A 27750-nucleotide genomic window follows, 5' to 3' on the forward strand; every position below is an offset into this window, starting at 1 on the left:
TAACAGTTATAATAAAGTGTTATTTGCATGACTAAACCTAAAGTAAAGGTATCTACAAGGGATGTTCAGGATTAGGGCTTTAATGAAGGCAGCTCAGGGAGGCTCGGGTTAATTGAATTGCACTGGAACAAGCACCTGGGATTGCAGCGATGCTGCTGAGATTAATGTGAGACCTAGAGGTTTGTGGGATATTAGGACCGTTCCTGCAGTTTCACTAATAAGAAAGTAGCTCATCTAAAGGCACGGCCAATCTGGCTACACTTTGGTGTTTCTCAGTCCTGCCATAGTGCTCTTTGCTCATGTATCACACCGTAACATGACAGTTCATAGGAGACCTGGTGCCTTTATAACTTGTAAACAAACCAAGGTTCAGTATTACACACTAGGGATGTAACCGCATACTGAGTGAACAGATAATGCCCTGTAAACTGATAGGAATGCAGAAGTGAACAGTAATTGCACAGATATAAATATCTGGAGCACTAAACAGATACAGATAGCGTCATTTTGTTAAACTGAAGAATTTATGTATGGTCACTTTTTTTTTTTAAACAGTCTTTTGGATTATACATTGTTAAAGGATTATAATCATTCCAATTTAAAAGAATGGTATATACTATATACTACTGTTTAATGATTGAATGTCTCTGAATGAAGGGCTTCTCCTTTTTTGAGAGAGAGTGCATAGCAGGGTCATGGTCAGTGTAATGGGGTGAATGGTCACCTAACGAATCTCTTTAGTCTTTTATCTTTCTCATTGTGTCATCTTGTTGAGTGCTTCTTACACCGATACTCTATATGGTTTTAGAGCAAGATCAGCTACTCTCTTTGCCACAGCTTACATTTTACAAATCAATATCAGGAAGAATATCATAAGCCACGCTCTATCCCTGAGGGCAGCTGTCAAGAGATCCGCTGCTCCTTGATGAATGGCTACACACACACACTGAGGTTTACATATGGGTTTGCATTCAGGCGTGCACATGTGTGTGTTTGCTGTGGGTCATTTGGTGTATGTTGACACGTGCAGGCAGTTTTCAGTACCGAGTGTGTTTATGGTGTGTGGAAATTTGTCAGACCCACAGGGCCACTGTAGATTTTAAAAGTGGCCTTTGGACTCATTTTCCATTTTTTTTTTTTTTGTTCTTTTTCTCTCTTACCCTTTCTTTTTCTCTCTCCCTGTCACTCTCTCCAGGCGTTATCTAAAGGCCCTAGGCCAAGTGCACGTGTCCCAGGGCTCTGAGAAAAGCCAGTTCTGGAAAACTGGCAAGCAAACACTCCACAAAGGACACAGGCACCTCAATGTCGGCAAATATTTGGCCGCAGGTTCAAAAATATTCGTCCGTTTGAAGTTGGCGGACTGTCCAAATTTGGACTCGGGCGGAATGCGTTACATGTGAAAGTGTAGTGGCTGTGCGATAGCGAGAAGATAAGGCTAGACGTCAGAGTAGTCCGTTCCCAGTTTTACAAATGGTCGCCAAGGCCGACCATAAGCAGATGTTTAGTACAGCAGCTGTTTAGGACTGGCTGTATTTCATAAAACTGAATTGTTTTATGTTTATATATCTGAAAAACTGTGATGTAACTTCTGCCTTATAAAAAGGGGTATAATTATTATTATTATTGTTATTATGATGACCCTTCTGTACAAGGTTCACTGATTGTATTCCTGTAATTGGTTCCTCATTTAAAACATCCAGTCACTGAAGTGTTTGAGTGGTACATGAACAGATGAATGCGTGTCTTGTCCCATCTGCTCGCTTGAAGCTTTCAGATAAGCTCTTGAGCCATTAGCATATGAAACAGATATTCAGTTCCTAGAAAACACCACGTGTATAAAAAAAAAAAAAAGAAGAAGAAGAAAAAAAGAAGCAGCTGGCACACTGATACAGAAATGGTTTTATCGCTGCCTAACATAGTTGTTAAAGTTTGTGGCAGTATAAGTGTAAAGTATATGCGTTACTTCTCCTTTGGGGTCTGTAGCATTGTTACGTTACGTGAAGTTAACACTGTGTTGCAAACGATGGGTATGAGGTAAAACTGCATAGGGGAAGACGGAGAAATATGATTTGCTTGGGTTAGGGTGTCAATGAGTTCAGCCTGTTGACAGAGCCAAGGCTTTGTCCTTTTTCTCCATATGCGACGGCATGGGCAGCCTTGATCCTTCTGGATTGCTCGCAGTTGCATCACTTACCTCACGCGCGTGTGTGGAAACTAGGAATTCCCCCTCCTGCCACGTGGGAGCTAAGCGCCTGCTCCCGCTCATGAATAAACTTGAGTTCACTCTGTCTTGTACACTCCCTCTGTGCTGGATTGCTGGCAGTCATCCTTAGCATTGTACTGTTCTTATGTAACCAAATTCTCTGTAATCAGCGCTGAATGACTAAATGATAGTTCAACTCGTTATTACCGGCGATCTTTATACCTAAACGGAATCATAGTCCATGTTAACTCTTTAAGTGGCAGGAGTATTTTCTAGTATTTCCGTGCTTTACTTTGATATTTACAAATCAAATCCTCTGTTCAAATAGCACAGACAGGCTATAGTTAAATCCCGTCTCTGGTCTTCCCATCATCCCTCCTTCACTTTAGCGCCCTGGTCTTACCCCTGAACCTGATAGTAGATGCAACATGTATGAATAATACATAGGACTATGCCATTAAAGGTGACCTTGGTTAATTATTGATCAGATCAGATGATTACACCTTTGACCTCTGTATTAAAGTATATTCTCCTCTTCCGTTTAGCTGGGCTTTCATCCCCAAACTCCTTTATTGGGAATTCTCCAGATACAGTGATGTCACTGGTGAATTTTTAATGCCATTTTTTTTCTAATGGCTTGCACGCTAATGGCTGCCATGTAGTGGGAAAGTATTAGCTAAGAAAGCACCAGATACTGTAGTCTTTAGCAGACTCAGTATATTATATTGCATATATACATTTCACACCACAAAAACTGTGACATTATTGAGTCAGAAAGTTCCTGCTTTGTTTGGCAGGTGGGGGCCCGGCACCTTGGCATGGAACTGGAGCTCCTGAGGTTCCAGTAGACCTCAGAAGCCATTATGTAATTAAACAAGACATTTCAACCCCAGGTTTCCCCTCCCTTATTCTTCCTCTTGTACAGCAGCCTTGTAAAAGACTCGCAAGCATATAAAAGGGATACTGAAAAAAAAAAAAAGGGAATATATCCCAGATGGTAAAATATAAGCACTGTTTTTATTTCATTCCTTTCAAGTCAGGAAATTGTTTTCAGATTTAAGCTTTAGATGGAACTAAATGTACACCAGTGTACTGGGGGGAAAAGTTGTATGCAATCTTTCCTATGGATGCACGTGTAAACATTACCAATAGGAGGCTGCTCAAGCATAGAGCAGTTCCTTAGTAGTAACCTTTACCAAAAATGAATCTATATATGTAAATTCTGTCAGAGTGCAAAAAACTTTTTAGCAATTTCCGCTGCAGTAGCTCTTCTATTGGGTCGGACAACACAGGCCAGCCTTTACACCCCTTGTGCATCAGTGAGTCTTGGCCACCCATGACCTTTCCGCTGATTCATTGGTTTTCTTTGCATGGAAAAATTTCGGTAGGTCCTGACCACTGCAGATCGTGACCAGGGAACATCACGCAAGAGCTTGCTGTCTAGCCATCACAATTGGGCCCTTGTCACAGTAGCTAACGTTACAATATCTTGTTACAATGGCAGCTGGAAGTGGGTGGATATTTTTATCCCTGAAGTCGATGTGTTGGAAGCAGAAAAAATAAGAAAGAGTAAGGATCTGGATAAGAGCAACTCCAAAACTGCAGCTCTAGTGGAATGTTCCCGCTTGCCACTAGTCAGGATAACCCAAAAGTTGTCCAAGGAAGGGAAACCAGTGAGTTGGCGACAGGTTCATGGCTCACTCATGCACTTTGGGAGCGAAGGCTGGCCCGTGTAGTCATATCCCAAAAAAAGAGCTACTATAACTCAAATTGTGGGAAGGTTAATGTTGGTTCCAGTGTTTTGGTGGCGGAAGGAAGACCTACTCAGTATTAGACGGGTGGTCATGATGTTATGGCTGAATGGTGTATATCCAGGTTATTAACCTTGCAACATGCAATGTCCTGAACCACACTGTACACTATTGCACACACACAATGGAGACACTATTCCAGAAATGGCTGAGTTCTCAGGTGAACAAACCCAGACTCCTGATATTGATTCATAGTGACTGTTGACAACAAAGGTTACACAAGGTTGAACAGCACAAGCCACTCCATCATTCCTTCACTTAGCGTCACCTTCTTCTGACTCGTCTTCACTTTTTTATTTTTTTTCCCCCCAATGATAATTCCCATTGGATCGGTACATCACTCTCTACAGCGGTAGCCGTCGTCCCTAAAGGAGCACAGCCTCCTGGGAGTCGTCTGAGGACTGCAATAAATGCTCATTCACATTGATCATATGTTGAGGGGCAGTAAGCTGACTCAGCTGCTGCAACGCTGCACTAATTTCACTTTCATTATTCTTGTCTTGGCTACACACAGCTGTCACTGGCTGAACATTGTGTGTGTCACTGGTTGATGGATGTCTCCATCAGGCCCAGCTCTGTTTTGCATTGCTTGTTGAGGTCCAGCATTGAAACGATCATAAACACGTTTACAATTTATCTGTCTTTATTACTTTCTTAATATTACCACATTTTGTATTAGGTTACCGAAGCAACATTTCTTCGGCCCTGCCCATGGGATAATGGAACTGGCTAAACTTAGCATGGCATTTATGATGGTTTATGATAAGCCAACCAGTTTTGCGTTCCGTCCACAGTCCTAATACCACCCCTTTTCCACAGCAGAATGTGCTGATGTGCTGACACTCGGTTCTGCGCAGCCTCTTTCAGTTGGCTAGACGGCTCCTGCTGAATCAGCACCAACCCCCCCCCCATGATGCAGAATGCTTACCGACTACCTAATGCATTTAACAAAACGATTTCCTAGAAGCTCAGGGACAGCTTCTTTAGCTCGGTTTTATGTTTTTTCTGACTGCAGAAAATAGTGTAATGAATTCCCACCTATTTTTGTTTTGCTTAAAGTAATATCAGTTTATACTGAATTCGTAACATGATGCGTTGGGATCCTAATTGATGGTGCAAAATGCTTTAACATCATCTAAAGATACCACATTTAAATTGGTAATATTTTCAGTATGATTTGGAATCCAGATCAGGAACCAGGCTGGTGATTGTAAGAGATCTTTAAGTGTGTCAAACCTTCATTTGTGCTATTACCTGCTCTTTCTGCGGATGGTCTAAAATTTACCATAGTTCTCAATTATAGAGTAAAAAATACTCTCTCTTTAAAGTTGATTTAGTTATGAAATTAGGAAATGTTTGATGCAACACCTCTGACTAATGAATAAAGTGATTGTTGCTTGGGCCAGCTGGCTTTCCACATTTCCGGAGCAGTGTTATGGTTATACCACAAACTAATTTGCTTAAGCTAAAGAGTATTACAATTACACTATATGGCCAAATATTTGTGGACACCTGACTGCACAATTGCCTGCAATGATTTTGTATGCTCTTACAGTACAAATTTACTTCAATAAAAGAAACATTCCCGAACCTGTTCCAGCAGGACCGTGCCCCTGTGCACAAAGCGAGGTCCATGAAGGACACATCCTGCCAAGGTTGAAGAGAAGGAATCCCATTGACCCTGACTTGAACCCCACTGACCGTCTTTGGACGTAAGTAAAGTGCCAACTGCATACCAGATGTCCTCACCCAACTGCTTTAATGCTTGAATGGGCGAAAAGATTTTCAGAATTTAGTGAAACCCCTTCCCAAAAGAGTAGAGGTACAGCAGGCAAAGCCGAATTCTAGAATGAGATGTTTGAAAAGCAGGGATCGCCAGGTGTTCACAGACTTTTTGCTATATAATCTTAAGGTTTAGTGAAATTAAAATACTTGATAAGTATATACTTGATGCCCATAAATTTGCTATTCATAACACTATTTTAACCCTTGACATTGTTTAAATGCTTGTTTGCTTTCACTTGCATTTTCTTGTTTATATTAAACATTAATGTGAAGAATTTTTTATGAAAATAACGTACATCTTCACAATCAGCCCATAAATATCAGATAAACAAAATGTGTGTATATAGTTGGTGCCCTGAGCTTTTTCTGTATTCATGGATCGAAGCCAAAGCATGCAGCTGCTTCTGTGTTGCATGGTATTTTTTTTTTTTATTTTTTTTTTACGTTTATCTATTTTTCTTTGTGTTAACAAAGAACTGCACGCGTATTAACAGAGCACAGCAGTAATAATTTTGTTTAAGTGTGTTTTTAGTTAAAACATCCTTTTGGGTTGCAGTGCTCTTTAATGTTTTTTCCTAATTTGCATTTATTCATCTTTTCCAGTTATTCATTCATTCTTTCTTTCACAACATTGGGTGTGAGGAGCCGTGAGAGAATGTTCTGCGCTGTACTTCAGATTATAATTATTCTGTAAATTAGCAAAGTTGTATTTAGTTGCGTTAGGAAATTGGGAAATCTGTCTTGTATAAAGCAACAAAGCAACCCTTATGGCAAATCTGGTAATCGTGCACCCCTTACTAACAAAAAAACATGAGTCAACAAAAATTTTGTGACTTCTTCAGAAATTCATAACAAAATTTTAAGACTTAATAATAACAATTGATTTTCTAATCATTAGTGTACGTACTTTCTGCAGAGGAAATAGCTGTAATTGCAGTTATTCTTTGAATATTGATGACCGTTTCATTAATGGTGCAAAGTAAACTATTTAAAAAGCTAATTATATATTGCATTTCTCTCTTTGCTCAGACTTGCACTATTTAAATTAAAATTTTGCATGCTTTATTTCTCCTTCTGGTCTAATAATGGTGAGCTGGACAAGATGTCACCTGTTGGGATGTTACCAGATAGCCAGTGATTTATTCTCTGCATTGAAAAGCATTTACTGCTTCTAAAATTCTATGGAAAAAATCATTAATCTTTGTTGTAAGAGTGACGAAGGTCAGTGGGAACTGATTCATGTGGGTTTGATTATCCGCCAAATTGAAATGTCTATTTTATAATAAAAAAAATAAAAAACACTTTCTGGCAAGATTATACGAACAGCTGTGAAGATTTGATGATTAAACGCTTTAAAATTCCAACGTACACTTAAATGGATCTTCTAGACATAGGGGTGGTCACTGGGAACTGATACATGTGCATTTAAGATGAGTTAGAATATCTTTTGATTTTAGCAATGAGATGAAATGAAATATTGGTATTTGAATATTTCTGTGTTAAAGACTTCCTCTATGAAAGGAACCTTCTGTACTATTAACCATAAAAAAACATTACTATAAGACTATGATTTATAATAGCAGTAATAATAATACGTTTTCTTTGTGTGCTTCAATACGTTTATTTTTATTTGGCTTCATATCATTCCTTTTAAACATTGTTGTGTTGGATTTATTTTTTATTAAAGCTGTTTTTTTTTTTTTCTTCCTATGCTCGCTTTGTAAAATTGCTACATGTTTAGCTCATTGACACTTGCCCATGTGCTGTGTGGATAAAGTCACAGTCAAAACCTCTGTTCTGCAGATTAACTTGCTACCAGGAAAAGCAGCTGTTTAACTGTTTAACTCTTTAGTGTCCACGCTAAAAAAACATTCTTGCTGCCGCACAGTGCGCACAGACACCCAAGTCCACAGCGTATTGACCTGCTCCAGAAAGATAACTGAACAGTTTATAGTAAAACTTTAGGTTTTGTAGCCCGGTAAAGTTGTAAGGTGATTGTATGAAGTTGGACGCACACACTTGGCACCCACGACTCATTATGTACAAACACACTAGCGATCATTGTTATTAAAACCCAAGATGTTGAATTAAAAAATATATATGATAATTTTCATTTTCCATGACTTTTCCAGGTCTGTCTGTGTCAACTCCGGTTTCAGAAAGTAAGGTCAACTTCTGACAGTGACATGATGAGAAATGGCATAATCAATAGATCTGTCTAGACAGTGTGCTTGTGTGTTTCTGTGTGTAAGCATGTTAGCATAAGCAACCGTTCGCTCATTATACGCAGAGAGTTCAGGGATACAGAATGCCTAGTAATAAGGAGGTCTCTCGCATCCCAGAGGGAGCAATAACGAAGATTTATTAGCCAAAAGTGTTTAGGACTTCTTGTGTTCTGAAGGTTGTCTGCTCTAGTGTCTTCATTTGTGTACCTATGGGATGAAGCAATCAAGAGTGGACATGAGAGGTCAACATTGTCCTTGCTGTCATCACAGATTCCTTAATAGTCCACCATGTTTGAACAGCCAGCCAAGGATGTGTGAAGTGGGAACTGAAAGACAACCGTGCCCCAGGGGCTTTTCTGCCCTAAAGTACAGGAGCCCATTCTTAAGCCTACATCTCTGCAGGATGTAGAGCACCTGGGCCAGTTAGTCAATGTGATGGATCACCCTGCCTTCTGCTTCAGCTGTTTCCTGCTGAATCTCTCAATTCTCTCCCTCTCTCCTGTTACACTTTTTCCCCTTCTGCATACCCAGCTGGGGGTCTCTACTCCATCAAATCCAGCTGTTTCTCAGAGTTGACAGGTCGATCTGCACACCAGTGCTTGTCCTACACTTTAAATAGCTGCATTGTCATTGGCTATATAAGGTGGAAATAAAGTTACCATGCATTTTATTAGCCAAATAAATGTACCATAACTGAAGTGAAATTATACCAAGTCATTGCACCAATTTTTATTTATTTATTTACATTTTTTTCTCTAAGATCTGAATGTTAAATTTTGTTTCACCCTGGTCTTATGGTGCTTGTACAGCTCCCTTTTCATTTAGAAAAGTGATTTATGAGCATTATTAGTGTTGAATAAATGGGGTCTATTGCTGTGTTGGCAGTTTTTCTAGGAATGGTTTTACATAGACATTGTTTGCGCTTTTGGTGGTTGATGTCCTGCAGAGGAGACAGGGTGAATTGGCCCCATGTGATGGCTACTCTTCATCAATCAGACCATGAAAGCCCATTTGGACAACAGCTCAGCTTGTGTTATGTCCAGTAGGACAAGTGCAATGCATAAAACATTCAGAACACTTTGTGGGTGTATAAATACTCCTCTTACTGTTTTAGGCATCCAATTTTTATTTATTTATTTATTTGTAACACACCAATTTTGTTTCTGATTTATGTTTGGTTAAGTAATGAAAAAAGTAAATGACTTGGAATGTCTGTATGAGCAATTGTTTTACTTAACAGTTTGGAAGAAGAGGTTAAGATGTTTTGGTATTACGTTTTAAATATATATAGGAACAAATGTTTGACTGTGACAGGCTGCAAAGTGTCTAAAGATACAACTTCTTTTTCTTCTTCTTTTAAAATTTTGTAACAACCTCAGCAGCGACCTCATTTCCCTACTTCCCTCTTCCAACCATCCAGCATCACCACTATACTAAACACTCATCATCTGTCATTCATCTGGACACGTTTCTCACTGGTTCATGCCTTAAGTTCGCTGCTTTTTTCATGCCTGAATGATTCATAGGTCACTGTGTGGCTTAACAAATAAATATTTCTCTGGATCTGCTGAGGTACAGGGGACTGGACTAAAGATGAGAGACAAAAAAGTCTTTCTGGAAGACTGGAGGACTATTCCTCAAGACTAGATGAAAAAGGAAAGTCTTGCTTTTTGGAGGCAACAGAAACTGAGGGGTGGCTCAAGACTTCTGCAGAGTACTGTGTGTTGGAAATGGTTTGTGAACAAATTAATATTCTGTAATCATCTGATTAACATCATTAGTAAACTGAACTATGCCATTTGGGGAATGGGCTAGTTTTGTTGTACATGTGTCATTTCTTTGCCGCGCTTTCAGGCTCAAATGCATACTTCCGCTAGTGGTTTTTGATGCATCTATTGAAAAGATTTCTATTCCTTATGGCCTGGACTGAGGAGGCCTGTGGAGCGGGTAAAAAAAAAAAAAAAAAAAAAGGAGATATGTTTCTGACTCTAAAGCTGTCCTGTTCATGGCCACTAAGCAGGTGTGCGTCAGCTGGACTCACACTTTCCTGCCGCCAAGAAAACAGAAACAAATGGCTTGTGAGGAAAGCCACTGAAAGCCAGGGAGAGCAGGAGAGTGAAAGCCGCAAATCTTGCCCAAAAGCCGCTCATTAGGAACGCTGAGGGGGCATGCAGAGAGTCAGCTGCTGTTAGGAGGGGGGGGCAAATGAGGGAGGCAGCTGTGGAGAGAGAGCGGAGAGAGAAAGGCAGTGTATAGAGAGGCCTGTGTTGCAATGGAACTGGGCCAGATTCAGGGCCCGCACATGCATTATATAACCCTGCAGTGGAAAGCAAACATCAGTGGTATACTAGCAAAAGAGAGAGTATGCAATGAATTATGAACAGCCAATTTAAAGATTTTCCAGTTAGAAGGAGTGCTTTCATGTCAAGAGAAATCTGAAACAAGGCTATGGAAATTGGCTCTGTAACATCCTATAGGAATGTGTTAAATTGAGTATTACAATGAATATTTTACACATTCATAAACATTAGTGTAGCACATGTGATATAAGGGTAAGAATTAAAACAATTCCGGCTATAGTCATTGTCAATGGCAATCTGTACATGTGAGCCTGGTTTCTTGTGGCACAGTGGGTGGCAGGTACTCAGGCAGAATATTCATGTTTCCATCGTTAGATACAATATTTCAGAAGATCTCTAGGCCTCCTTTGATGGTGATAACCTTGAGATGCCTTGTATTTGTCAGTGAGAGATGGCCTTGACTGGCCTTGAGTTAGAACTTGGAAACATGGAAGTTGTAGCCAAGGTTGAATTTTTGCATCCTTGATAGACCAACCGGACTGGCACGCTGTGTCCTAAGAGTTATTACATGCAGGCGTGAACGTTAGTGTGACTTTGAAGTGAAGCATGCATCATTCACTTCTTTACTAAACTTCAAGAGAATTTTTTTTGCAATCCGATAAAAACTCTACAGCATACTGTACATGGAATTGGGTCAGATGTTTGCTTCATTCACACTTGGGACTGCAAGAGGGCAAGCTTTGAAGGCCAATTTAAAGGTTTTCTATCTGTAGAATGAGAGCAGGATTAGTATTATCTCCCACATCTCGCATCATGTCCCTCTGTTAGAATGCTGCTCTCATCAGTTACAAGAGAAAGGGCAAGCCCAAGCCTGTCCTACTACCCAGTTTCGCACAGATGGAAAGGTTGGCTCCCATGGGACCAGGCTCCCCTGGAGATCATATTCAGCCAAATGTAGGATGGTTTAGCTTCAAATATTCACACGATTTTGTCTTCTCGCATCCATTCTTATTTAATAGCTCTGTAGACCCTCATGGATTGTTGCTGGGTGAAACAGACCCTTTAATATATTTATTAATTTCTTTGGTTTGCAGCAGTTCCTTTGATCACTTGAATATTTTATTTTCCTGAACCTGGTTTATTCAATCACTTACCTGTAAGCATTGTGCCTAAATCTTTTCATTTATTCATGCTTCTGAGTTTTCCTTATTTTTAAGTCTTTACTATTATTAGCCACAGATTCCAGCATACTTTTGGGGGACACCCTGATAATGCCAGGCTACCTTTGAGATCTAATCTTGGAAGTAGTTCTTAGACATTTCTAGATACAGTTCTATCAGGAGCCAACTATTTGGCATCCTTGAAAAGGATTGCACCCAAACCACCTTATAGCTGACTGAAAGCTCCCCGTGCTTTCATTGAGAGTAAACAGAACAATCCTGTGGAAAAATAAAAATCATTTCCATTGCCTTGTCTGTATGTTGTGCAAACAGGGATTTTTTTTATTTCCGTAAACCATACTGAAAGAAGCCTCCAACCAAGGCAGTGTCTTGATATCATGTCCATTTAAACTACAAGCAGGAGCGGAGACAAATCCCACTTTTGAAGTTTTTAAGTCCACCTTGAATGATTATCTGCAACTTTCCCTGCAAACATAACATAAAGAGACCAGATGTCTCTAGACTTCAGAGCCACCCAAATAACCCAGCCGCAGTAACAAGTGTTAATGAGAGAGTTTTCCTTGACCAGCTTTCTGCCAGTTGTCCATTATACTGTAGAAGATAAATCTCTCATCTGTAGCACCACTGTGATAAGGAAACTGTTTTTGAATACTGAAATGAGCAGGTACAGTAGGAGCAAGTTTCACTGTAGATGTGTGGCATGTAAAACTTTGAGAAAACTGTCCACCTCTTCTTCTCTCTTTTCTTTTCTCCGCTCTTCACTTCTCAAACGTTGTTGTCGGTTTGTGTCCGAGCTCCAAGCACAAGCTTGAGCGGCAGATTTCTCCTGCCTGTGATCTTCCACTTATGAAGCGTGTCTAGTGGCTAAGGCTCAAGTGTGTCAGCTGGATTGGTGCCATGATCCTTAGAGATTTCGAGACTGCTTGGCCTTCTGTGCTGCAGTATACCCATGTTCTCTTGCTCTTTAGTTCAGTGAATCCAATTCTGTGGTGTTCTGTGCATTTGCAATACAGCCTTGGTTATGAGACATGTACTATATAAATGAAACCCATTTGCAGTATATGGACCAGATTGATTTAGTCCGCCTTTGCTGTTATAATAAGCATTGGTTGTGGTCAAGTTCTTCCATTCCAACTCTGGCAAGCTATGTTGCAAAGGGAACATGTCCGTGCCTCTCAATCCCAATAAAAAGAAAGTCTAGGCAACTGGGTTCTTTCAAATTTGTGGCCACAGTTTGGGGAAGTCCCTCATAGTCCATTTTGCTTAGTAACTTTAGTGTGACTGTTTTATAATCTAATATTTGATATACAAACAATCTATCATCCCTCAGACGCCCCTCTAGCAGCAGCTTACAGTGACTAATGGCGTCTTTCCTGCTTCTGCCGTTGTGAGCCCCTTAACTGTGTCAAAGAGCAGTCTCTTTATGGAACTGCTAATACGGTTCTCTTCTTTCCCCCTGCCTGCTGAGCAGGATCAGGCATTCAATAAAAATGTCATCTCCATATTCATCATCATAAGAGTGAGTTGTTATTCTGAGTGATGTATTGCTCCAGAGACAAGATTCAGCATTATAGGCATCTCCACAAAGCAACTGTGGAAGACTAGTGTTCCATAATGTAGAAGTATTGTGCGAAGCATTCTGCTTGTAAGAATGGTGAAAATCCATCTAGATATGTGCTAGCCAGTTTAATAATAATAATTGTAATTTATTGCATTCTATTCAATGGCAGCATTGGCCAGACTTTGGGCTGTCACCCAATCTCTAATCTTGGAGATTTATCACTTGGCAGGCAGTTGTCTGTATGTATGTGCTTCCCAGTGATTGTACTGTGACATAAACGCGGCAGACAATGTAAGAGTCATTGGGTTCATGCCTGCAGCTCGTCACCTTATTTTATGTATTTATTTGAGGCGTCCAGACAGGCTCGGCACAGAACACGAAGTGTGCAGCGAAAGTTCCATCCAGTCAATGCTTAAACCTCAGCGATGAACGCTTTAAGGTTTTACAAGCCCTGAAAATGCTGCTGCTGTCATAGCACACTGAAAAGGGCCCTCAGGAGGATTAAAGGGCATCCTCATCAATTGCCTCCTTTCTCTGAGACAGCTCTTTGAGTTGCTCCTCGATCAGCTTGAATTTGTCATTTGCAGTTACTGTACCAAAAAAAGGCCTTACAGGGCCTTATATATATATTATAAATATTTAGGAGCCATATCAAATTTTTAGGAGCTAAAAATGACACAACCAGGTGAGCTCAGTTGTAGTGAGATTTAAGCTGAAGCAGTGCTTCCAAGAATTCATTATTTGGTAATGAAGACTTACTGTAATTACTGGTCGAATCTGGCTGATGAGAACTGTCTTATGTTTGCGAGCGCTCTTGAAAGCAGCGCACTCCTGTATTTTGAAAGGCTTCATACTATTAAAGTTTGCCTTTTCGATTTCTTTGCTAAATTTTATTATTATTATAAATAAAAACTTTTTTTTAAAGTATGTTTATGTTTTGACCATTGCAGTCTTGACCATATTGCAGACGATGCAAGTCTAGTTCCTTTCCTTTCCCTTTTTCCCTTTCACTCACTAGTGCTATTACTAAGGAGTTGCGATTGCAAACCTCTCGAGGAAACATTACTGTTTTGGTTCACAGATGCCTGCCGCTTACTGTACCTGGCGATTACATGTAATGGACTTAAGGAAATTTTCTAACACAAGGCCATGTTGACCCGCTCAGCTATGAAAGCATAACAAACAGAGCGAGGAGACTAAACATCTGACAGCTGCATTGCCAACGCTGGAAACACACCACCAACGTTTGCTGCTACAAGTCCTCTACCCAGCGCCCCGATACAAGGGTTTGTTGTGCGTGAAATAAAAGTCAATTGATTCTGGTTTCCCACTGGCGACAAATTTCCTTCTATTCACTTGCTGTGGCAGGCGCACGGCCCTTGACTCTAACAGAGCCGGTTTCCCGTCCACCAGCTGCTCTGTGGATAGACTGTGTGTGCGCGCACGTGTGTGCACATGTGTGGTCACCATGACGATGTCCGACTGACGACTGAATGCTTCAGACTTGCACAGCTTTTCAGTAATGAGCCTGTGATGTTTCATTAGTTTTCTCCGCATCCTTTGTTAATTGAGAGGGAGAGGCTGGGAATCACTGGCTGAGATCAGGAACTGCCTACAGAAGCTTTAGAAGTGACGTGCCAGACATGTTCATCTGCACTTGCCAGCTACTATAAGAAACCATTGACTGTGTTTAAGCTCTCTGTGTGTAGATCTAAGAATGTTCACACATGACTTGGGTTTTGGAGCTTAATGCCTGTATGTGTTTACTCAAACTCATGGATGCGTGTAAGTGCGTGTGCAAAATGTGTACTTTTAAACCGTTATCTAATGCTCTAGCTCTTGCCTCGTACCCAATATTAAAAAAAAAAGATGATGGCGGCCCACTTTAAATCGATTCAGTTATGAATTAAATTGGCACTGTGTCTAGAAATGATTCTGTGATGACGGACCGTCTGTCTCGAATCATTCGTGTTACTTTTAATCTTTCATTTCTGCCTCGTAATGATTCATCAGTTATCTCTAGCAATGCAATTGAAAGAAGCAAAACTAGAATTAAATGAACGGCGATCTATTGTTATTGATTGTATGATTATGCATAAGTAAATAAAAATACAGAAAGGTGTATACAGTATAAACTGATAGACGGCAGATTTAATTGTCAGGTTATGCTATTCATTGCACATGTAGTCATTCTGAACGGTCGTGATTCAGAGTAGGAACAAAGCTGTAGTCAGCAATGTCGCTTTTATGTGGTTTTTTTAAACAAGACATTAAAATCGAGTACCTGAAATTTCAGACCATGATGTCACGAACATTCTTGTAGGTCCTAGGAATTTGGGAGTTGCACTAGGAAGTGGAATTTTATATGGCAAATATGACATACAGTGCAAATTGTGAAATGGCCCAGTGTGGCTAGAGTAAATGTGAGCACTCTTGATGCAATTAAATCAGTAGACCGGAATTAACTGTCGTATAAAAAGAATATTGTACAGCAATATGCAGATGTACCTGTCTTTTCTAGAAAGCATATGTCCTCGTGATAAGTGCACCCGAAGATACTTCTTGAAGGTTACTAAGGACACCATGTGGTCGAGTGCGGTACGATGTAACCGTGTCGCTCTAGCTCTGTCACATGCTCCCCCATCCACCAGCATGACCATCATTTCAAGCTTCCAGTCTTCCAGCAGAAGCAGGTGTGATAAAGATCGGTCTGACTTTGCCTAGAAAGTGGGTCATATTGAAAGACTGAAAAGGAAACAGTGTTGGATCTTTTCACACAAATGTGTTATCAGCAGGTGTGCCGCTGCTGGGATGAAGATGGAGGGTAAATTTATTCATGCACATTTGCTGACTACACATTATAAATAACAATACAGCATTTGACAAAAAAAAAAAAAAAAAAAACACGACACAGGCATGCGGTTTGCCTGTTACCCCAAAGTTTTTCTTTCTTTAAAAAAAAAAAAAAGCTTTCAGAAGACAGCCTCAAATTAGATAAGTGTGGCACGGTTGCCATGGGAGACTGGAGTGTGAAAGTGTTTGCCGTGAGATAATAAAACGGAGCAGGCTTGAATTTTCAGGCACAATTAATCTGAACATCTTGGCACCTGCGAATTTAAACAGTACACGCTGTACAGAAGCGCACAGGGGGTTTCCACTTTTATTTGCATTTTGGTTAATCTTCAGTGCCCAACAGGTGAAAGACTGAGTAATAAACTGTCCCACCTGAAGATCTGAGAGTTCCCAATTCCTTCACCTGCTGCTCATTCTTATAAACAGAAGCCAGCACAAGTCTGTTATGTTTTAGTTTGCAAACATTTTTAATATAGTGCAATAGAGGTTCAATAACAAATGGCAGATGAATCACTTGACACACACTTGATACTTGCTTAGATGTTTTTTAAACTTTGATATTAAGTTCATCCCCGCCCCCCTTTCTCCAATGATAAAATTTTCACGGTGCTTTGGTCTCGATTTTCTTGCTTGAAGTATGCAACCTTGGTACTTGTCAAAGTTTTAAATGTATTAATGTGAAATATTGTTGTGGCTTTAAATTTAAGATCTTTTGACCAGATCATGAAACCTGTTAGTTTTATACAGCGTACAGCTAATTGTGTTAGTATCCTAGTACCTAGACAATGTTTGTTGGACTTACGAACAAGAACAAGCTCGTTCGTATGTTGGGGACATACTGTACTGCTTATCCTGGACAGGATCGTGGAAGACCTCGAGCCTATCCCAGGTGGCTCTGGGCACTAGGCAGGATACACCTTGGACAGGGTGCCAATCCATCACAGGGCACTCAAGCGCATACAGTACACTCATTCACACACTAGGCGAAACGCCAGTTAGTTTAATCTGCACGTTTTTGAGCTGTGGAAGGAAACTGGAGTACCCGGAGGGAAACCCGCCATGCACTGGGAGAACATGCAAACTCCATGCACACAGAAACGAAACGTGAATTAAACCCCTCTATCCTGGAGGTGCTATACCACCATGCTGCTAGTATAGTTGCAGTGGTATATGGCCAGGCTAAGCTCCACACAGGTCATGAAGAGAAAACAAATATTTGTGAAAATGTCCTTGTGCTTTCCTGTGACTCAGCGGTTGATATCAAACGTGCATCAAACAGAATGAGAAGTGGCAATGTTTAAATAACCAGCCTCAGATCCTGTCTCTGTTTGCTCTAGATACCAATACTTACATACACACCAGTGGTGGTTTTTTTTTTTTCCCCTTTCCTTTCAGTACTTATTAGCTCTGCTTTGAAATGTGCCTAGAGGGAACGATTAATGGTTATTGGATATAGGTTGAAGGTCAACAGGCATGTTCAGGAGAAAAAACGTTTAATATTTGTGAGGCTGACGAACAGAAAGGCAAGTCTTTTTACAAGAGCCTGCTTAGAATTTCTGTTTCCCAAGGAAGTGTGAAGCATTAATTTCACATGAGTAATTATTTCGTTTTAGGCTGTTATTGCCTCTGGCAATTAGACATGCATCTTGTGCAAAGGCAGAATAGCAACCCGTCTTATGTAGTGTGTTGTGAAAGGGAGAGGAATAATAATAATAATAATAATAAAAAGATTCCATTCAGGTTTGACAAAGCTGGATGTAGTGCTAATACACAAGTAGTGATCTCTTGTTAAAAGGTTATTAGATAAAACTCAATTCTTATCCATTATTGATCGAATTATATATCTTCAAGCTATCCCCCCAGGCAACTAAAAGCCCCCCGTTTCAATGTTTGATCATCTGGAAACCTGATCATCGGAGCTAGAAAGTAGATAATGTAATAGTGTGTCGTGAGCCAGCTAGATAAGTGCTCTAATACTGAAAATGAACAAATATATAATTATATAAAAGGATTATCCTTTGCTAACAAACTTTTTCAATATAGCATATACCTTGACCAATAATAAAAAAATGAAATAAAAAGTCAGCTGTGAGATGTACGAGGGGTGTTCGGTTGTCCCATCTTGCTCACTCTACTTTTTAACACAGTATATTTAACCGCAGGAAAGCTAATGAACCCACCTAGTAAAAATCTCCTTCGATCATCAGCCATACTGTATCATGCCTCAGCACGAATCGCTCGTTTTGGAGTATCGAGGTGTGTCGTATTACCGTAAGGAGCTTTAAGTTAAAATGGCCTGCATATGAAATGAAAATGGTTATGTAATATGAAATGAGACCATTTAGTTTTCTGGTTGTTGAATCTGCTTGTTTGCTGAGTAACCGTCTACCGCTGTTGATATCAAGCCCACATCATGTATAACAAGCATGTAATACATCAATAAGTAGATTACTTGCTCTGTATCGAGATCTGACATTGTTTTGCACTATTATTCCTACGACGAGCTTTTTAATTTTGTTATATCGTCTATTTCTCTATGTTGCAATACTCCTCAGGTACAACAGTTAAAGCCTTGTTGAAAGAATGTTGCCTCTTGGTCCGCGCCTCCACCATAGACACCTCAGCATTTCCACATTTCTGCATGTATCAACATGACTCAGCGTTTCAGAGAAGAACGCTTTGTCCTAAAGCAAAGAAATGTTACTATCAGTGTGTTCACATGGGAATAGGAAGCTTTTTCCCCCTCACAATCCACCAAGTGCGAGTTTACTAAGGGCGTGCCTTGTTCGGCATTGCGTAATACAGGAGCCTGAATGACTGACTGTTTGAGAGCTCGCGGGCTTTGTCGTAGCTTCGGCATGCGCAGCTCCTGGCCCAGCGTAACGGTCGTCCTTTAACTGTGTGCTGCTCCGCCTCTGATGTAATTCTCAAAACCACAGTTTTGTTTTTTTGCTTTTTTTGCTTCCTGCATATCCCGAACAGATCTGGGGGTGAGAGAAGGGAGTTGTGGCTGGGAATCTCCTGTTACTTCCATCATCATTGCTTTCCTGCTACACTAAGGTCAGCGGCCCTCTCAGCAGGCTGCTGCTGTGGGAGTTCAGGGTTAACCCTGTGACAGACAGACAGACCCCTGGTTGTTTCCTATCCTGTTGGCTGGGAGGTCCGGGCACGGTTCCCAGAGTACCCTGAGACTAGTCTCTAAAGGGCTAGGCATCTGAAAACACCTGAGGCGAGGATTATAGATGGATTATAATGGCCTTACTGATGAAAGTTTAACAGTGTGCACAAAGGTTTCCCAGCAGTGACTCAGATACTCAGATGCCACTTACTGTCTCCACCCACAGATTTCTTAAATGCTTTTGACATCTAGGTATCACTGTTGCCAGGGGTTTTTGGGAGGCCTCAAAAAGCCTTAACTTAGATGTCGCTTATAGAAACTTCCTCGATAGCATTCCTGACTCTTGCAAGGAGTAAGGATGTGTGTATGGGCTTTTTGAGGTTCCATCAGTCTGTGCCTCTTACTTTGTGAGTACAATGCAGAGCTGCTGGAGCTCTTTATCCTGGTGAGAAGCATGAGTTCCTCATGCTGATCCATCTGGACAGGGCGAGCATACTTGCCATCAGTGCTAGACCAAAGAGAGGTCACAAGGACAGTGCTAATCAGCCATTTCCTTCGAATGCTCTTTGCCTTCCCACGCTTGTATTTTCTGTGTCAATCACACCTATGGTGGGAGGACATAATGCATGTACCATATGTAGTAGATAGTAGGAAACACATCATATGAAAGTGACCCGTCACCCCTATAGAGAGGTCATCCCAGACATAATGCAGTTATTGTTTGTAATATTCATATGCTCTTTTAAGGGATTGAGACCCACATGAAAGTGAAAGTGCTTAACCTTGTGGTGTAGAGCTCTTCTTCGGACTTGGTTGAGACTTTCACAGATGTTGCTTGCCTCATTATGGCATCTTGCTAAGTTAATTAAAAAGTGTTTTTTTTTTCTTCTGGTAAATAAATCATCCATATAGAATAGAATTTGTAATATATATTTTAATGGTCTTGCATGTTCCTGGCTGGGTTTCTGATCAGCACTCCAAGCAAAGATTCCAGCTAAAATGTGGAAAAGGTTTTAAAACTGGAAAGAAAACCTCAGGAATCCTGGAAAAGAATAAAACTGCAAAGGGCACCAAAAGTGCTAGCTAATGCCGGCTTGGCACAGTTGTCCAAACAGTTCCAAATTTAGGGGTGCATTTTGACTCTCAAAAATAGTCACTACCCTAGCCTTTCATCTTTCAGCAGCGCTAGTGGGTTAGTGGTAACGTACAGTCGGAGGAACGGTTCAGCCAACCCCTCTTCTGCATTTTTTTAGGCCAGCTTAACCTGAAACAGTGCTCTGTATTTATCTGGACCACCCTCTCACCCATTGTTCTGCACATTGCAAGTTATGTGGTCGGCTCTTAATAGTACGGCGCGCTGCAGGCCGCCTTCATTGGTTTCAGATGGTCGTGTTTCAGCCAGTTAAAGCCACAGAGGAGGAGCACTTTTGACAGATGGGAGCAATGGAGTCATATCACAGTTCTGATAATGATTTAATTGATAGTTTTTCCTCTCACTCGTGGTAGAGTTCATCGAGAGGTCTGGTCAGTGAGTGTATTTTTGGTTCCGTGCTATTTAATGAATAACAGAAGTAGGGACAGCTTTCTAATAACACTTTTTATTTTAAATATCCAGCATTCTGTCTTTTGACAAGACTTGAGCTTCGTCACAAACGGTTACTGACGTAAGGGTTTGTGACTTCAAAATCATTAACAAAGCTCTTCATCCTTGCTAATTTGTGTGTAAAGACATTTTATTGTTTCCCTGCAGAGCTCGCAGTCAGGCTTAGACTCTCATTCTAGATCAGTAAGGCAGCTATTGCAGAGAGCCTCCAGACACTAAAATAACAAAGGAAATACAGACACAATGGGAGTTTTTACAGCGTCCGGCACTTTTACGGCCCAAACAGACATGCACATCAGTGAATTCTGATTTATGAACCAGAATTCAGACCCAAGTTTTAAAGTTTTCTACGAGGTCATGCGAATGCTTTCTGGACCGTCTATGGATATAGAATGTGGATAAGCAAGAAATGTTTTATTGGTTTTATATTGTCTGGTTACAGAATACCCTGATTACCAGTAACGCCATCATAAATAAAGTTTAAATCCAAATCTTGATATGCAGATGTAGATTTTTAAAGAGTGAGAAAAAAAAACAGCATTTACTTCACTTTTGAGGAGTGTTCACAGACCACCACATGTGGGCTCTTACCAAATGTTGGATTATTCCCTTGTCACGCTTTCCTGACACAGCGCATGCAGGGCCTTTTTCACTTCTCTGAAGCCTATGAGTGCTACAAAGATAGTATCTGTTTTTTCCAGCGTCTATGTCTGTGCAAGTACCCACATACACAATCGTTCCCCCTCCTGTCTGTTTCATTTATGACCAATTCATGCTTCACCATATTATGTAAGTGAAAAAGGGAAGGATGAGGACGAAAAGAGAAGGAAGATACAAAGGAAGAAGTGGTATGAGGAAAAGGAAGAAAGACTAAGACAGTGGGAAAGACTGCTGATATATTTTTAGGAGACTCTTGGCTAGGACCAAAACCGCATCAGTGCCTTAGGCAGCGTGCCTAGGGCTGCTGGGTTTATTGCTCAGCGCCTCATCCACAAAGCCGCCGCTCAGGAGGCCAGAGACAGGGACGGCATTGTGTGAGTGCGCCGCGGCGAGGGCACCTAACGAGGGTTTCGAACTCTGCTCGTGCACCCTGAACAAAAGCGTGCAGTTGTATCAAGGCCGCCCCGGCTAAAAATATTGCAAGGCTCCCCGTTTAATTAGCACGACGTCAGGATTCCTTCTCTCTGTGCCAAACAGAGCGGGATGTGGAGGGGACTCGCATTCAACCGTGACAAATAACAGAGCGCCGGCAATGAAAACCAGTGTACAACAACCTCCAAAATATCATCTTAGGCTTTGTTCTTCTATTGTTTTTTGTTTTTTCTGGGGACAACAGGCACACCCCAGGGCAGGTGTGACTTTTGGATTCTAATCGATGGTTTTCTCTTATCGAAACCTCTCAGAGTAGGACAATGCACACCTTCTGTATCCTGCCTGACCTGTAAATGTCTGGACCGTGTGTTTTACAGTACAAGATCTCCATGGGCACCGTGAGACAGTTTAACTCGGTCTCTACCCTAGCTGCATTGAGTGGTGTTAATATGTAATGAGTAGCACATTAGGCCTGTCTAATGATTCTATAACCTGCTCTTTAATAATGGAACGCTCTGTAGACCTTTACGTGCTGTCTTGACTACATTCGCAAAAGGAAAATAAATCCTGGATAGTGACAAATCGATAGGATACTTACCTTTGCGGGACTACTATAGATGATAGAAAGTTATATATGGAGGTAATTTTGCTTTGTGTTTTTCATTATTTTTTACCACTACAGCATATAAACCCTTGCAACATTATTTTACGCATCATTAAACCTATCCAAAAGAGAGCCATTTTCAGTAATGATGGTTTGTCTCCCCTTGACTTCACATTGGTTAATGCGTTATTGTATTGTTGGATTTAACCAGTGCACTTTGCTACTATTACAACAACTGTATTTTGATTATACTTAAAGGTAATCATTTGCCAGTACAATACTAAAGCTAACCATGCATTGCAACTTTGCTCGTAAATGCATGGGCATCAGAGGTTATAGGCAATCTAGTTATACATTTTCTGAATGGTTATACAGTACATTCCAGCTGAGGGAAACGGTATACAGTTGTGACTATATAGTGGGATAAGGGCATCTTATACACAGGTTTAAATAAGAATCCATAATACGTATGTGGAAAACCAGGCTTTAAAGCTCTCGTTCTGAAGAACAACAATGTTCGTGATTTCTATCCACCAAATGTGTACCTTTAGCGCCACATTTATTGAAAAAGAAATACTACTACTGCAAATACATTCAATTACATGATATTCAGTACTTAAAAATACACAGTAATTGTTTCATTTGTATTTAGTAGTTTGCTACAGTAGGAAAATGATTGATATTCTACTTGACTTGGTTTCACCGAATAACAATTAGGTAGGGGGAGACAAGGTTTTAAGAGAAAACGTTATATCTATGTATAAAACATGACATAGTTTGCCATAACTGAGCTGTGAATGAGAAGTCGTCTGAACATTGTCTGCATTTTATCGCTTGCAGCTATGAACACCTCTGCATGAGACACAAAGGAGCGTTTCCTCGAATCTTTCCATCTTCAAGAAAAAGAATGAAGATTTTTCCACAAGGTATGATTGAATCTTTTTTATGATTGAACAGCTTTTCTGTTTGCGCAAGCATATATATTGGCTATAAAAATCTGCACACTTGGGTAAATATTGCAGACTGTTTTAATGTGAAAATTGTAAACAAAATAAGTCATGGCACATACAGTATATTTGCACTTTAAATGTAATATAGTAACCAACAAAACAAAATTTAAGTAAAAAGCAATACACCTTGTAACAGAATTTAGTCTGTTTTTGGGAAAGGGTGTACCAACTAAGCAGATCATAGATTGGTGGCTTTATTCTGGATCTATCAAATTGTAATGGAGTGTCCTGTAAAAAGTTGTGGTTCGATTGCTGAAAACTTTATAAATTTTCAACCATTCTAAAGAGGCCTTTAAGCTTGGTGCCAAAATAGATTGGTACAGTATTTGTAGCTATCCATGAATCCCTCTATAATGACTAGAGCCCCAGTCCTAGCTTAAGATGCCCAATTGCATAATGCTGCCACCACCATGCCAGGGTATATTGTTTTTGCACCAAAGATATTTAAATTATTTGAGGCGATTCATTATACTGTAGATTAGCTTCAGCCATGTAAAGAATACTAGATATAGTGAGTTGATAGATATTGCGGTAGTTCTATTAATGTGACATGAAAAGATTATTTTAAAAGTTTTAGTATGTTACTAGACACAATAAAATTTTTACTCAAGATGTAAGTAATATTTATATATTCTGTACCAGTCAAAAGTTTGGATTCAAGTTTGGATTTATTTACTAAGCAATGTTACTAGCTGGCTTGCTTTTTTTCTACCCAGATATTAGTGGGGAATAACACTGTCCTGCTTACAGTAGATGTGAGCTTTTCATGTACAGTATCTGCCAAGGTGTCATTAGTTATCTGAGAAAATAGGTTAGGTAATCAGTTACGCATTTTTATTTTTTATTTTTTTGGATACACATGGTGTAAGTCAGAAGATGGCCAGAACAATGTAATATTGGATTGCATGATCTTTTCTTTTAGGCTTCACCACCTTCCACATATGGACTATATTATCAATGCAGTGCTTTTCAGATGTGTAACAAAAGAATACTCAGTTTTTTTGACTACACTTTTCTCCAGAGCTGAAATCAATGGGGTCAGTCTTTGGGAGTAATAGTGTTAGCGCTGTTTGGTTTGGAGCAGTGGGTCAATAGAATGTTTCACCCCTTACTGCTTGACCGTGTCAGCAACACGGATTGATAGGAAGCAATTACGGGGGGTCAAAGGTGAAGTGATTAGCAGTAATTATGGGTAGCAGGGTTGCTAATTGTCTATAGCCGTTTAGACAAGGTCACTGCTTCTGTGCCTGACTTAGCCCATGGAAGGTTTAACTTCTCAGACTGAAGACACATCCTGTTTTCTGATGGCCTCTCGTTCTAAATGTGTTCTAAAAACCCAAAATGGCTGAAACTTTGGGAAACGTTGCCGTTCCTACTCCGATGCCAGTGCGTGTCTATAGTTCTTTTGTGTGTGTGTGAAATCCCCTTCAGAGTCCCTGACAAAACTCTGTTTGATGCTATCGGTAATTCACCAAGGCAACCAGGCATGCATGCGGCCAGTTCCATTTCATGGCTCTTTTCACTTTTGCCTGAAGAATGGAGGACGAATCGAGCTGAATTTTGAAGCCTTTCAACTGATGAGTGCCCATTCAGCACCTTTAAGACATTTGAAGCTGTGCTTTTACTTTGCTTCTCCTAGTGCTTTGGGTTGTCCTTTGGTGAGGATAATTTTCAGCATTGGATTAGAATGCACTGGTTTCATTATACTTACTTGGAATTTGAACTGGAGTAGACCAAGTCAAGAATAGAATCAATGATGGTCATGCAGGTGCTGTGAAATTCTTGGAAGTGAGGGAGATAAACAGATCTTATATCACATATCTTATAGATGAACATATATCCCTTTGCATGCTTCCGCATCTAGTATTACAAGGCATGGATGTGCAGCTGCCACATTACAGCCAGGAATATAGAATATGCAGTCTATCCGGGTATGAACTGACTTTGCTTTACAGTCTTCTGCCTGAATATTATCACAGAAATGGATGGAAGATGTATTTAAACTAATGGAAATGCATCATCCTGTTGGTACCATGTTACTTTTAACAAGTTAGTTTATTGGTCATATACTTCTATATTTAAAAACAAAGGTTTGTTTATCTTTACTACCTGTTTTAATGTAGTTACGCAGTAAATCTGTAAAACTTTGCTTCTACAGTACATTATAGCAATCTTAAAAATATAAATTAATTTCTTTTTTTCTCCTCCCCTGGTCAGGCTGATGATGATTTTATTTTCAAAAAAACTTCACACCTACACACGGAGTATAAACCGTACACTGCATATTGTTAAAATTCCCACATACTAGGTATGCACAGTATGCAAGTCGAAACATGGCTCTATAAAATTCTAAGTAGTTAAGCAATGAGTGGGATGGGCTGCTGATGAAGTTTGCACCAAGAACCTTTTACTGAGCATATGAGAAGCCTTTACTTTTAAGATTATTATTCTTTTTTATTAACTTGTGCCTGTTGTCAAATTGACTTATAATTGCATTTCTATTGTTTGTGATGAGACTTATAAGCTGTCCTATTAAAATAATTATTGCATGAGTGGTACAATGTGGCCTCTGTCACTGTTCCTACCTGAAGTTGATTATTTTCCAATATCCGGGTGTCTCCTGTAAAGTATTTCTCTGACTCACTACAGTAGTACTAAAGTTACAAAATGTTTATTATTATTTTGGTTCCTGGGCAGAAAGTGTTATGTATTTCCCAATTGCTGTAAGTAAATGAAAATTTTTAAACTTTGCTTTTGTGACATGCTTAATGAACTATTCAAATTGGTCCATTTTCTAGAATGTTCAGATAGATTCAGTGCAGAGTATCAGAATTTACAGGATTTTTCAAGGACTTTCTAGAATTTTGTAGCACGTAAAATATTTGACTTTATCATAGATGGCGTCAAGAAACTAAGCTACCAAGGGGTGTATAATGAAAACATGATGGGAGGCTATATTTGAACGCATATATTTATATATGTAAAAGTTTAACATTACATTTTGAAAAATTACCTGATTCTGTACATTTTTTTTGTACAACCGTAGTATAAATACATGGACATCTTAATTCGTATGTTGTTTAATTAAGACCTATGTAAATGAAAATGTGCCAGGTGAAAAAATGAAAAAGTTGTCAAGTTTAACATAGAAAATAGATTCATTTTTAAATTTCATTTTCCAAGTTCCAAAAGAAAGATTTGAAGAGTAATGGAGGACACAAGCAATTAAAAAAATAATGCATACTACCCAGGAACAAATTGTGTTATATATAGTTTAAATTTACCTATAATTTATTTATTCATGAGAGACATTATACTTTTAAAATAATTATAGCTATCTCCAAGACAAGATCTCATATCACGACTTGTGATGTCGCCTAGAAAATGTGTCTGCTGTGCAGAAAACGTACTACTAACTCTTACAAAGCGCTGAGACAAGGGACTCTCTACATAAAAGTTAACTAAACATATCCTTAAAACAACTTTTGCGTTTACACCTTTTAAACTAGATTTATTATGATGTTGGAATAAGGTGTCCCACAAGTCAATCAACAGTTGATAGTATTGTTAGTATTGACCTGCTGTGATTTTAAACTCACCAATCAGATTAGAGAATTTTCACAAGCGCTTTAAGTTTAAGGATTTTTAAATATTCTCCCAGGACTAACCAACTATCATCTCCAAAAGCGAGACAGACTAAAACGACCCTGTAAACCCGAGAGGCTTACGTAACATCTGGCCAAGAGTCTGCTATGTGCTTATGTGTTTGATAAACTGAGTACAAGATTGCTCAGAGACTCTGTTACACCAGATGAAAGTGATTTAGCTTTGGGAAGCCAGAATTAGAGACTAGGAGAAAGAGACTTGGGTCACAGTCAAGTCACCCAGTGTTTTCTTTGACCCACTACTACTTGAAGTGGAGGTCAGTTACTCGTAGACTTTGTTTCTGTTTGTGGTCAAGTCAGATGTATTCCCTTTGTATATGGTCGAATAAAAGGAAATAATACTTTCTGTGCTGGTGGGAATGAGTGTTTGCTTAATCATTTGAATCAAAAATAGCCACACATTTCTTAATATTTTATGTCCAAAGACTTTCTTGTATTTTTAGTTTGCCAGGCCCCCAGAAGGGCTGTTTTAGCCTTCACTGTCCGTGTACTTGACCAGTTTCAAATATATATATATTTTTTGTGTTTGTTAAACCACACTGTGACCTATAAATTATTCAGTCATAAAAATACATCTAACTTAAGATGATTAGGCTGGTGATTAGTATACTGGTGATGCAGAGTGGTTGGAACAAATTAGAGTGGAAATGAGGTTGCTGCTGAAGTTTTTACATGGAAAAACTTTTTTATTTTTTTTATTTTTTTTATTTTTTTTTTTAGGCATTTGCAGCCTTACGCA

The 27750-nt window shown here is 39.7% G+C and overlaps 1 long non-coding RNA gene across 1 annotated transcript in view; it reads left to right on the forward strand.

Annotated features, from left to right (window-relative positions):
- LOC128517964 (uncharacterized) overlaps positions 1 to 23318 on the forward strand; it is a 79041-nt gene extending 55723 nt beyond the window's left edge. Inside the window, exons 4-5 of the long non-coding RNA XR_008357547.1 lie at positions 5615 to 5726; positions 23177 to 23318. This is a non-coding gene — a long non-coding RNA (uncharacterized LOC128517964). The remainder of the gene's footprint in view (positions 1 to 5614; positions 5727 to 23176) is intronic.
- Positions 23319 to 27750: the final 4432 nt, after the last annotated feature.

Source organism: Clarias gariepinus, chromosome 1 (genome assembly GCF_024256425.1).
Source record: "Clarias gariepinus isolate MV-2021 ecotype Netherlands chromosome 1, CGAR_prim_01v2, whole genome shotgun sequence".
NCBI classification, from domain to species: Eukaryota; Metazoa; Chordata; class Actinopteri; order Siluriformes; family Clariidae; genus Clarias; species Clarias gariepinus.